The 13,723-nt window shown below is 39.5% G+C and overlaps 1 protein-coding gene across 1 annotated transcript in view; it reads right to left on the minus strand.

Annotated features, from left to right (window-relative positions):
- The window catches only part of LOC135164638 (zinc finger homeobox protein 4), a 188,883-nt gene extending 183,569 nt beyond the window's left edge, over positions 1 to 5,314 (minus strand). The window contains exon 1 of the mRNA XM_064125175.1: positions 4,885 to 5,314. The gene's annotated coding sequence lies outside the window, so the exon portion shown is untranslated. The remainder of the gene's footprint in view (positions 1 to 4,884) is intronic.
- Positions 5,315 to 13,723: the final 8,409 nt, after the last annotated feature.

Below are 13,723 nucleotides of genomic sequence, written 5' to 3' on the forward strand. Positions count from 1 at the left end.
TACTACTTGTCGACGGGAAACATATCGACTTGGTTCTCATCGTCTCTTGCTCATCGCCGTATCGATTGGCTCATATAATAATTATCTCTTCCGCATTAGGGGCCGCATACACCCGTCGCCGAAGTATCGAATGTTCTTTTCCCTTACGCCGGCTCTATCTCCTTCTATCTCAACTTAATTTGATTCCCTCTCCCTCAACCACCCCTCCTAGACGAAAAACGGGGGCTGATGGCTCTTCACTAACGGCCACAGCGCATCGTCTGCTTCTATCACGTACGTTGATTAATTACCCGACGGCGGAGTAAATAAATATTTGCACAATGCTTTAGCTGGGAATGAAGAAGCCGTCTCTTCTCTCGTCTACACTCCAATCGGAACTCGGTAAATTTCTTTGGATTATATATCAGTTTCCCTCTTACACTCTCGTCATTCCCACCATCAGACCAATTGATTAAATGTAGAATAAAAAAATTCCACGGAATGTAAATAAGCCAATGGTGGATTTCTAACCAAAGCTCCATCTAACAATTTACCAATGTCCCATGGATTGAATAATTATTAATTAAAATGTCGTTAGATTTTGTTATAAAAATTCACGTGCAGATAAAGGAGAGCGATGAAAAATGGACAAATTTTTCCTGTTAACCAGTGAATTCACCACGCCTGACTATGGCTCAACATCTCGTAGACGTCTATTACGATATACGCATGCAGTTTACATGACGAAGACAGCTGCCCGTGCTTTTTCCACTACATGCAAATAATGTTAGTATCGCTATGTGTACATGTTTTTCTGGTGGAGTGGGTGGCTCTCTCGCGGGTATTTCTGTATCTAATTATAATCCTTGCTGAGGGAGCGAGGCAATCGACTAAAATTAGAGCATATTTCAACCGGCAGTAGACTTGCTATTTCGTATGTATAGATTATTTTACCTTCCACCCTCTGCACCCCTCTCTTGCAAATGCGAATAAATTTATAAGTTGAGGGAGTCTAAATGTATAAGAAATCGTCACGTGTAGATAAAAAACAAATTAAATGAAATACGTGAGAATTTTTTTTCACCAAGAACAGTTCATTTTAAGAGGAGTGATGTTCAAGTCGACTTCGGAAATAAGAGATTTTTAAATTTCCATCTTCAGCCGGACGTAAAAATCAACAACTGTTGTTTGGAAAAAAAATTGTTTTAGTAAATGATCTACTTGTATATTTACTAATTGTCATTTTTAAATATAAATAAAACTAATTTTTCAAGAAACATGGGAAAATTTGGTTACGTATATTGAATGGCCTTGTAGAATAATATCATTCCGTTTACCCAAAGTGCGTTCCATACATCATAATATTAGAACACCTGGTATTACAATTCACCTCAATTTGATGTTTGAATAAATGTCGCTACTCTCCAATTCCCATGTGCACTCCCCCGTCTGAATTAACCCTCATTTCTCTCTGTCTTTGTTTTCAATCGCCTGCCCGGTGGTATAATTGAAGTAGCAAATCAAGACCGAAGGATCTTGCGCTAAGAGCCCACCAGTAAGAATCGTATCGGTTGGTGTGGAGCGAGTGGAAAAAAAAACAAAAAACATTTAAAAAAGAAAAGGAAAGATTACGGTGATTAGTCTCTAAATTACTGGTACTCGGAGGTGCCAGTAACGGCTCTTGCTTTGATCGGAAGACAGTGGAGCACCGAGGGCAAGAGGGGACAAGAGGGACAGGTAATTAGCGGCACGAACGTGGTGGTGGTTTTAATGACGGGCTGAAAAAAAAACCAAGGACACTGCCGGGGGTTTGAGTGAAGAAAAAAAAATCGTTTCGGGGAAACCAATGGAAAAAAACCTGAAATGAGAAGGAAAAAAAATAATAAAGGAAGTCGAAATAAAGCATTGCGCAAAAATTGAGTTTTGAAAGCGAAACTGTACCATGCAACAGAGAGAACAGTAAGTATTTTGTCGTTGGACCGGACGTTCATTGAAATAAACTGACGGGAGCTACCCCCTTTTCACATATTACTACTGTCCCAAGGAGTATGTTCAATTGATGTATGCAGTGAGATTTTCATTTCTCGTTTGCGTTAATGGGTCTTTTACTGTACGGGGTAAAGAGTGGCACAAAAATTGAAGCTCAGAATCCGAGTTTGGTCGTCTGTGCGCTTTTTTAAATATATTCAGATAGATGTGAGTCAGTGGATATTCATTTGATATTTCCTCATAACTTTTTCAGTTACTTCAGGTTAACTTCCATAATCCCTTACATAGAGATGGTTCCATTTCAGTCCAGGATAAGCTTAACAAGTTCACTGACAAACCGAATTATAGACCGATTAAGCCATATGATAACTAAGACTCTGAAAAACAAAAATTAAGAATTCGCCTCCCCTCAAGATAAATTCTAAGCACAACTTGTGAGATCCATCTATTGAATTTTGCAAAGGTGCCCTCATCTCGGTTTTGAAACGGCGCACACCAATGAAAAGCGAACGACAAAAATGAAATTGAAAGAAAATAGAAATAACACTCTGTAGGAAACAATGACACGGCTCGACAGCGTGTGATTAAGCCACCCTGGAATAATAATCAGGATAATGACGGTCTTACACCCCCAACGGCTAGCTATTTTGAAGAGAAGGGGGTTTCATAAGAGGGTTGACTCGGACGACGCGCGTTCACTCGCTCGGTTTGTCGAGTTAATTGTCGGCTGGCGTGTTGAGGGGGGAGGGGGCAGGACGACAGAGAGCATTCGACCACACGCGAATGTCACCGGGAGGTACGAAAAATAACTAAAGTACAGAACGATACCGGGGACATCCCGAACGCCACCTCTTCCTCGGATCATTTAAATTTTACGTGAATCCTCATGTTTGTGAAAATTGAATCATTTAACCATTGTTGCATGCACTTTTGCCTGGTCATTAAGGAATTTAAGAAGAATTGGATGACGCGCGACAGGTGCAAAAACAAAGATCTTAGTACCAGTGGTTGTATAATTACTCCTTCAGTGGTAAAGAACAGAACGGGAAGTGCAAATGCAAGTGTGCCACGACATCGGGGCATTCGTTTATACTCACTGACCGCCGAAAAAAATCGAAAAAAAATATGAAAACACCCCGTAAATAAATGAGGGAGTCGCAGAGAGTAGCGCAAGCCGATCGACACGAAAGTGCACGTGGGCCGCCTTAATCGGTCTGGCACGAATGGCTGTCGGGCGAGAGCCGACCACATGCCTCTGTCTCATTTCATTTTTTTTGTCTTTTGTTACCACTGACAAATCTATATTTTAAATAGTGCGAGTGTGTCTGAGCAGACGAGGATCATTTTATCTTTTTATTTATTTATTTTTTTCAAAATTTTCTCGCTAACGTCGATGATTCCAGAGCGCTCACGGCGTCGTCAAAATTATATTTAGGCATCGTAAAAGGAAATATGTGCATAGTGGAGCCAACTTACTCATTACGGGAGAAAACATTAAAAGCAAGGAGAGGAAAGCATCTTTTGGCATTTAACGTCTCTCATATGGAGAGACACTTTCCATAACAATTATCGTAAGAATGCTAAGAAAATTCGCGATCCGCTGGGTGTAAAAAAAGGTAAAATTTTCACCGAAATTTCCAGCGCCGGTAATGAAATTTCTTTAGGGTCAACAATTTTTCTAAAAAAATTCTCTTCAGAGATTTAGTATTAGGAATTCAAATTATTTCCAACGGCCCACTTTTCGATGGATGCCTGATGATGCAGGATACGTTAGTTGGGACTAATAATTACGAGATTTTGCCGCGTCGTAGTTTACTACGGTGGGCAATTTAAATCAACTCTGCCCAACAAATCACGCAATTGAACGATTTCCGGTGTCTAATTACTTGACCGGACTCACTTCTGTAGTTGTGACCATTTTTTTCTGGAATTTTCAGTCGATGATTATTGATGACATATTATTGAAAAATAAAGGAATTTCATGTTGGCTAAAAATAATAATAATTCAAATGACTAATGATGATTTTCCTAATTTCAGGTAATTATAATTGAAACCATTTGAATTAGACGTTACAGTTTTATAATACAATTGAAATTTTGAAAAATTGTACCATAATTGAATAGGAATATTGATTTATCAATGAAGCCATAAAGGCGAATACTCAAAACATTAAAAGTGTATAACATTTTCTTTATAATTATCCTACAGTATGAGAAATTCAAAAGAAATCAAGCGGTCTGATGAATGTTTTATCTACAACCCCTTGGAATGCTAGTTGAACATCTTGTTAGCAATGTACGAATCCCCAAACTCTTAAATTTCAATCCAAGCTAATGTTGCGGCTGCCAAAAGCAAGTGGGAAAGGCGCGCGCCCCACACGCACTTTATTTCTAGGTCAATGCTGCCAATGTTGGGGCATGCGATGGTTCTAACTTGAAGCCAAAAACCTCAGGACAACCGAGAACCCGACAATTTACTCCAAACATACCGAATAAAGAATAAAAACCAATTTCCCTTTGAACGAAAAAATCACGAGATTTCCGGTTAATACCAGAGTTACTGGATTACTCGAGTGAAGAAGAGAAACAGTGGAAGTAAAAAAATTCTAGTTAAAGAAAGCGGGGAGAAAAAAAAATGGGGAAAATTAAACGAAAAAGAGAAATCAGCCCAGAATGAAATGAAAGTGGAAAGGAAAGGGGGGTAAGAAAGGGTACTTTGTGATATAATTGAACTGGGCTCCAGTCCGCGGATTCGCCGGAAGAGACCGTGGGGGTGGCGGCGGTGGCGGCGGTTACCAGGACGATTCTCGTTGAGTACGGGTAGGATAGGTGGGTGGCATGGTGGGTGGGTAGAAAAGCGGTATGCAAAGCAGGCGGGTGAATTTAAACGGTCCTGCGCAGAGAATTGCACCTCACCTCGTGCTAGCTCTTACATCTCTCTTCTTCGCCTTTATTCTGTTATCATACTCTTTCACTCGTGAAACTGAAAACCGTTGAAGGACATTTCGGTGATTCCCACTCTTGGTGCTTGTATGCGTTGACACGTGATACCGTAACAACGGCAAAGAGAAACACAAGCCTCAAAGCTGGCACGAAATTTCACTGCTAGCTCCGATCAAGCCTCAATTTCCGGACACATTTTAACGAATATTGGTAATATTGTTGATTGAACGACGCACAAGATCACTGTTTCTAATGCACTATGGGGACATCCACTCGCCATTATTTTTTATAATATTCATAAACGACCGAAAAACGCGAAAAGGTAATCCTCTATTGCTGATTGCAATTCAATACAATATACAGAAAGGCAATACGCTGTTAGGAGGATCGAGTAAAATGGCTGCTAGTCGCTCCGGCGCGTCTGAGCTACTGGCTTTGCCTCCCTCGTTTTGGTCTCCACACATACCACTAATTTCACACGGTTGTACATTCGCACACATGAAAAATACCGTATACCAATTCAATGTTACATACTGTACGCCCGCACACGCGCCGCCCGCACGCGCACACACGAGGATATACCCCCCTCGTCGCGCACGTGTTTACGCGCAGAACAGCTGAGAGAGAGTGTGTATACCACCAAGGAAATAATCCTAGTAAAAGAAGAGGAATCAGATGAGCATCATTATCTTTACTTTATGTGATATTGATAGCTTATTTTTTTCAGTGGAGGTTTTTTTTCTCCTTTTTGAAAGATGCCGCAGATTAACTGTCATTACTTTGGCAAGTGGAAATTCAAATTTTAAGGGCGGCAAAAGCTTTTGGACGCTAAAGTCCTCGTCTATTACAGAAGAGTCGCTCGATAATGCGTGGTAAAGTCAATTCCTGGTGAATCGACGGGGCTTTGTCACGCGGGTAGTTGGAGGGTTGATATTTATCCACGGAGTGAAATATTCAATGAAACTTACGTTTTTTTAAAAATTATTCATCTACGAAATATGACTACATTTCGTAGATGAATAATTTATTCTACATTTTTTCCATTTATCGGAATTAAAACACTTTTGTTGCTGTTTTTGAAAGGTTGATGCATCTAAATTTACATTATTTTTCATGTCACCAATTGGAATTTTAAGACTTATGATTTTTTTCAAATAAATATTGACACATATTCAAGATTAGTTTTGAGGCATTTCTATTCATCGCTTCGTGATTTTTTGAGATGTTGAAAGATATATCCCAATCGATATGTATATCGAGAAAACAAAATCAAAGGAAGATGGAAATAAACGTTAACTTGAAACTACAACTACGAATCCACTTTCAAACTCATAGCAAATGCAGTCCTTTAAGCACCAGCTGTAGGCCCGACATTTCTACACTCTCATTGCATACCATCGCGAGCATAGAGCATTATGAATATGCAAATGAAAGCGTACATGAATGCCCGGGTGCATTGACCACCAGAAGGCGAAGATAATGCGTTACCATAACTTTACCGTGATATCTTCGTGTTTTCGTTGATATTGAGATGAATCACTTCATTGAATTTTTTACGTGGGAAGAACTATGATGAAATAAATCCTCTAATTTATATGACGATTCCTACAACGGTAATTTCCTCAGGTTATTGAATTTTACTTCTTCAATCAACATATAACTCAGACCTGAGCACCCCCCCTATCGAAAGAATCAATACGTCATTCTTTCTCACACATCTCCCAATTTTTTTTATTAATTATCCCATTCACCAATCCCCTTCAAGCTCTCAGTCCTGCTCACACATTTTATTCAGTAATATATAGTGCTACTATCCTAATAACGTAATGCAACTGATGCGCGATACTGCGAAAATTTTGCTGTGATGATGAGGGAAAACTTTTACTCACTGAAAACGGTAAAAAGTATTTGGGCGTTAGGAAGGAAGAGAGAGAGAGAGAGACCCTTTTTCTCACCCCCTTTATAACTGATTCTCTCTCCCTTCCCCTCTATTTCGTTGCAAACGTACACTCTGTGTTAGGTATTACGAAATAAATCTCGTTATTGCACACGAGCGTGGAAGAGGTAGGACGGGTGGTCAGTTTTAATTAAAGAACTCCGGGCGTCAGCTGCTTCCATCTTCACTACCGTCAGCCACCCAGTAAAACGCCCACTCACCCGCAACCTTGTTTATTTTTATTTGTTTTTATTTCTCTCTTCAAACACTTTTTTTTAATCTACAGGATTTTTTCTAGGGAAATGACGCTTTCTGGAAGCTTATCTTTTCTTATGGATATCGACCTATTTTGAGTTGATTAAATGTTGATGGTATTTCAGAAGTATTTTTATTTTTTACATTAAAGAATAATTCCTTAGTAACGACATGAAACGGTCAACATTTTTGAAATGGTAATAAGTCAGTGTTTCAATAAACTTGAAAGCTTGTCTGAATTTCAAACAGTCGTTTGTACTACGTGAAGTTTTGTAATTTTAAACATTAAGTACAGATCAGCGTGAGGAAAATCAGCGTCTCTTCTAATTCTGAAGATCCGTTTAATCTAGCACGATATTACGCGCTCATTGAGGGTGCAGCCCCCACTTTCTGAGGCATTATTAGCTAGTCGACGAATCTACAATCACACCTCTCTTATACAACACCGTGCGCGGGTGTCGCAAGAGAAAGCTTTAACGTGTTTGGTGAGCGAGGTGGTCCTTGGTCATTGTTCCTTCTGCAGTTTCTTCCGTTCCTCCATTTTCGTTGATTCTTTTTTTTCCCCCTTCTTCTGCTTTTATTTTCTCAACTCTTTGTTTTTTTTCTCAACCACCTTATACTCGCCTTTCATGGGGAGCAAGTCTTATTGTGCCAGTTGGTTCTTTTGTTTTGTTTCTCCACCCCATTAGAGGAGCTAATTGCCGCTCATACGCGATCGCCTCTATTTTCCTCTACCCTTACTTTTCCTTATCTTCAGTATTTTCCCCTTTGTCGCCTAGTTCTAGCTATTCTCCCTCGGGAATTGGGATTTTTCGATCGTTGTTATAAAAAAAGGTCCTTCTTTCACCTGCAATGGGTATATCACACTTATGAGATCGATGAGGGAAAAAATCAAGCGATTATTGAATTTATCATGGTCATTGATCATCATGATGGGCAGATAACATGAATGTGGCTTGACTTATTCTAATGCATGAGTATTTCCCTCAGCGGATACTAACGCATAACTAATGATAAGTACATCATTTGACGTTTAAATTCCATTACTCCTTTAACTTTGGTGGTTAAAATTATTGAAATATTAATTCGATTAAAATTATCCTAAGAAAAATGGAATTGATAGATCGATTGATATTCCAGCCTTCATTCTCACCTCATTCAAAAAACCTTGAGTAATACATGTTGAATTTTTTTTCATCCCTATGAAAACCTCATAAATCCACCGTTGTGCTCAAACCCCATCACCCAATTGTTTTCTTGAAATCCATGTCTCATTCATTCTATCCAGCTCCATACAATTCCCAACCTCCGCGGTATCTTAATTATTGGCTTTATTATTATTTCATCCTCCTAGACAAAAGAGAAAAAAGTCATTTCTAGCCGCAGAAGCTTTGTACCGAGCCATATTATTTTCACCCCCTCCCATCCTCGTCGCAGTTGTCTAACTCCTCTTTTAATTTCTGTCTCACTCGAATCAATCCCTCACAGCCACGGTCGATCGGTTTGCTCTTCTTTCTCGCACTTGCTCTTATTAAATCCGCGATGAGAGTCCTTCGATACTGAATGCCTTCTAGACTAGCCCCACCGTTTTCTTCGTTATTAATTTCGAGGATTGGAGACCAGAAGAAGTATCGACTCCTCTTCACTTTTCTTCTTTTCTTTAATTCTCTCGCGGTTAGCTATAGATGTATATATTCACTCTCTCACGACTCGAGAGTGTAATAGCCTGATTCTTAACAGGAAAAAGAAGGGGGGAGGGAGGGAGGGCGCAGCGGGAGAGATTGACGATGAGGCTCAGAGCCCTTTTTTCTCCAGGCGTTGAAAAGAAAGGAAAATACAAACTAAAGGGGTTGGGGCTGGGTTATTAAAAGTCAGTGGCGCAATCGTGTTCTTAAGGAGGGGTGAACCGTTCAAAAAAGGCTGAGAAGTGTTGCAGGGTTGCATATAGATTCTTTCTTTCACCCCGCGTCCAGTCCAACACTCATTCTTATTTATTCTTGACAGCGAAAAGCGAGATATTTCCATCTGCTAACGATTAAAAAACACTATAGATAATTGAAGGGCTGTGAGATTATTTCTACGAAAAGATGTGTATATTTTAGCCTCCTTTTGAATATTGCTTTTTGCGCAATGCTCGGAATATAATAAATCGAAAAATGTGTTGAAGGAAATTACCAAAACAAGTGAGTGGATGAGAGGCTAGAAGAGTGATGAAAATGGAAAGACGTAATTATTGTCAACTGGACGGCATTTTTAGAAGCAAAAAAAGGTAAGGGAATGAGCGATTGTATAAGTTGTATTGGATTTTTATAGATAAAACGAGGGGGGAGGGAGGAGTGGTGTACACAGCATTATAGAGAGTGGTGGTTGCATTGGTACCTCAACGGCTGAACCACTGGAGTGTGGCCGGGGCGGAAGGGAGTATATAGCATGTCCCCCGTAATTATATCAACAATAAAACAATTTTGATAATTATCTCAACTAGTGTATGGGAACACGCAGCATTACGGTAGCTCTTGGCATTAGGTACAAACGCTATAAGGTCGTAAGCTGCATTTGTGTCCTCAACAATATTTTCCAGTGTTTTTTTTAGCGTTATTTTCGTTGAGGCCCCACATGCTTATTGTCGTCTACGATATTCCTCTGGACTTGTCTGTACACATATACATACGTATCTGTGCAAGGGTTTCCTTGCTCACAATTACCCAGCCAGAATAATGACAATAATTACCATTTATATGCAAGTGCCGTCATTACCTGCACACGAGCAGAGCACGCATTCAATTTCGTATCTAATTTGAATAATTCAAACAAATCTCTTCTTCCTGCCCTCCTTCTTCCTCCAACCTGCGAGCCCTCTTTGCACGCTTTACGATCCTGATGAGCGGTGCAATTCTTTGACACTGATAGGAAGATAGTTTTTTTGAATGACTAAAGATTTTCAGAGATTGTAAATAATCTCGCAATAGTAATTGACATTTTTTGCAATTCAACTCATGCATCTCCGTACACAAAAATTATATTTTGGGAAATTTTAAATTAAAAAATATTTTGCATTTGCTCAATTTATATAGTGAAAAAATATATATTGATATTTCTCCTTGAAAATTTCACGGGTGACAATATGATCCTATCAATATTAATAATAACAATGAGCAGTGTCTTACTCGCTGAGGAGCGGTCTATTACCAATTAATTCGATCGTGCCAAGTATGCAGAGTGCGGCGCAGTTACTAGCCCCAGAGGTCCACGTTACTCGCTACAAGATTGTCAGTATGGTGGCTCGTAACCAGCATTAAAAGTAATTACGACGTGATTGACCATAGTATAGTGGTGCATAGCGGAGAAGTACGGGGATGAATGAGGGAGATGTATTAAGTTAGGGAGAGAGAACGAATGGAACGTTTGGCTAAATCATTGGAGTGACGCACGTAGCTCGTTGCTGTCTTCCCAATTATACAATCAGTGACGACGACAGTGGCAACTACTCCAATGAGGAGGATGAGGAGTAACTGCGGATTACGATGAAAAAAGATGAACAGTTGAGGTGCATGAGGTGAAGAGAAAAAGATGGAGACAGACATCATCACCGGAACATATTAAAATATGCTAATGGCAAGACATCTTTGAAATGTTGATCGAAGCGAAGGTTGAGACGAGCACAATGAATTGTCATTTTCCCTTGACACGAGCATGGTCATAAAAGCGAATTGAAAAATAGAAATGCTCGGAGTGACGCACAGAAGGACAATGAAAATCGCAAAATCAAAAGCTTTTTATTTGATTTTTTTTTCATTCAGGGTTAAAAGTTAATAATTAACACTGATTTAGAAAAGTCATATCTACTGTCGTGCATGTGACATCATCCACTGCATAAAGGCAGATGTGATTGTGTCATAAAGAAGCTTCTGGCAAAAACCACTGGTTACATTTTAAGTGGGAGAGAGAAAAAAACATTCAAATAACGTTTTGACTTTTGGCCATTGTCATAAGCACGTGGCATTGCGGAACGCCAAAAGTCCTGCTTCTTGTTAGCTTTTCAAGTTCTCCGACATTGTAACAACGAGCCACTCTGCACCGCCGAGAGCCATTCCATGAAACAATGGCCCCTAGTTTAAAGGGGGATTGATAAATATGGAGTACTCAGTTATGTTGGATAATCGCTCATTTTAATATACATTGGCAATTGTAGTCAACGTGTTGTTGAATTTGTTTTGAAAAAATTTTAAGCTTCACCGAAGCAAATAGTTGATATAAATTATCTAACAATTCCCTTCATTCGTGAAATTTTTTTGTCAATGGAAGCCAAGAAAGGCGGAATTTTCAGTGTATTTCGATACCTAAAAATAGCTGGACTATTTAAAATATTTTTTTCATTCATTATTCATTACTTTTCACTGCGTCGGAAGGCTAACTTTACTGAGTGGCCAATACCGAAAAATTTATAAATTAAAAAGTATTTTTCCTCTGAGTAGAGCGATCTAGGAATTTTCAATGAGCATTTACGGCAGGTTTTTCTAGTGATGGGAAAATCTAACCACAGTTGCTTCTCTTTAAAGATAAATTTGTCGGCAGTGAGCAACTAAAGTGACTTCTCGTTTCAGCAACGCATCCCCTGGTATTATATTCCCATTGGTATTGCATCCACGTATCCCATAAGCTGCTCCGGAGCTTTTCACAAGGTTGTCGATTGCTCAGATATACGAGAGAGAAAAATACAAGATAAAAAAATGTATATTAAAGAGATGCGATTTTCTCCTCAAAACGACTCACCACCATCATGCCATCCCAATATCCTCTTCGTCGATATTATTCAACTATAAATGTGAGGGAATTCTCGCACATCCGAGTTACAGCATTGGTGATTTTTTTTTCTTCTGGGTTTACTCTCATCCCACCCTTATTTCGATTGAAATATAATAAAAACAATGACTGCTCGCATGAAAATACATCAGTGAGATGGTTAAGATGACTATCGACGAGTCTCACGCAGGCCCTTCGGCACGTTCCTTACATCCCATGAATCTCTTTGCACGTACCAATGCCATCATTGATGTGATAATTCAATGCGACATGGCGCGCTCAACATGGATAATCCAACGGTCTCGGATATATATATATATATATATATATATATATATATATATATGTATGTATATATATAATAATTCAGGTAGCTCGCTTTAACGTAAAGTCAACTTGACCTCGGTCTTATGGACCGCATGAATGCTAAACTATACATTCAATATCCTCACTAAGAGGGGCATAAGGGGAGATGATGAGAGAGAGAGGTGCTGGACTAGAACCATGCTCGAGGTAATTTATTTCTGTGTTTGCAACGGATAAAGTTAAGAAAGGAAGAAGTGAAAGAGAATTCACTTTCCATAATGACTCATTTCGATGACATTGGGACTGATGTTGGGAGAATCAGACATTCCCCGTACAAGTTTCAGAGTATTTCCCCATTGAAACATTATAATTTCATTGGAAAATCTATAAAGGCTAAATTCAAATTTTACTATCCATTGATAATCCATGTCTAGGGAACACAAAAGAAAAGCGATATCGCTCGAAACTCTTTGACTACTCTCTCGGATATGACCAGGGTCTAAAGGATGTGGTTCCACGCACTGCGCTCGACTTAATTCGTGCCAACTCTCCACCTTTATATCAGGTTTTATGCCTAACCACGGTTTATTTCTCACGACCATTTACTCCCATCAACGATGGCTACGGGGCTTATCTTGAATTTTTTTTCAGAGGGAAACTGACTTTTGCCAAAATCGAATTTAGGGCCCAGGTGAATATTTTTTCCACTTTTGTGGGTCCCCTGAATGACAACACAGCCCTCATTTTTCTCTCCCATTGCGCGGAAATATCATATGATATAGAAAAAAAAGCGTTGATTGAATGAATAGATTGAACCTGCGGTCTCCCCAAGTAATAGTGATAGGAACTTAAAACGAGTCTTCACTAGGCTCGGGGCACGAGTCACCGCCATAGGAGCGAGGACAAACGTCAAAACACACCTCGGTCACATGCAGGTAGGAACACGATGCCCTGAGAAATGGCTGGAATATCTATGGAGCCAACATAAACCAATGATTGGAATGACTTGCACTCAATGTCGAATGGAGAATTCCTCATGGTCTCTTCCACTTTCATTTACTCATCCTTCTTTTTTCTGCTCTTATAAACGTATGTATTTCGTTTTTACTTCCCCCACTTCGCTCAATCGCTCTTCCTCTCACTTTGGTATCACCCCGACTCTTCTCACTCCTCCATCCATTGTGTAAGTACATTTTTTTTATTTCCATTCGTCGACAAGCAGATTACCTCGCCAAGGGAGGTGTACGGGTTTAATTTAATTAATTCCATGTGCCATCTTGACAAGGTACGCATCGGTAAAGCGCCTTGTAAGAATGATTTTCATACTCATCCACGGCCACGGCTATTGGCTATACAGTCCCCCATTCTCGCCCCACTTTTAAACCCCACATCTCCGTATTATCAATCTCTCCGTTGCTTTTGATCTTTTTACCATTTTTATCTACCTTCTTTATTTTTCTCCTTCCCGCCATCCCTTTGTGGTAGTTTATTCCTCGATTTATCAGATGCCTC

This window comes from Diachasmimorpha longicaudata, chromosome 7 (genome assembly GCF_034640455.1).
Source record: "Diachasmimorpha longicaudata isolate KC_UGA_2023 chromosome 7, iyDiaLong2, whole genome shotgun sequence".
Classification (NCBI taxonomy): domain Eukaryota; kingdom Metazoa; phylum Arthropoda; class Insecta; order Hymenoptera; family Braconidae; genus Diachasmimorpha; species Diachasmimorpha longicaudata.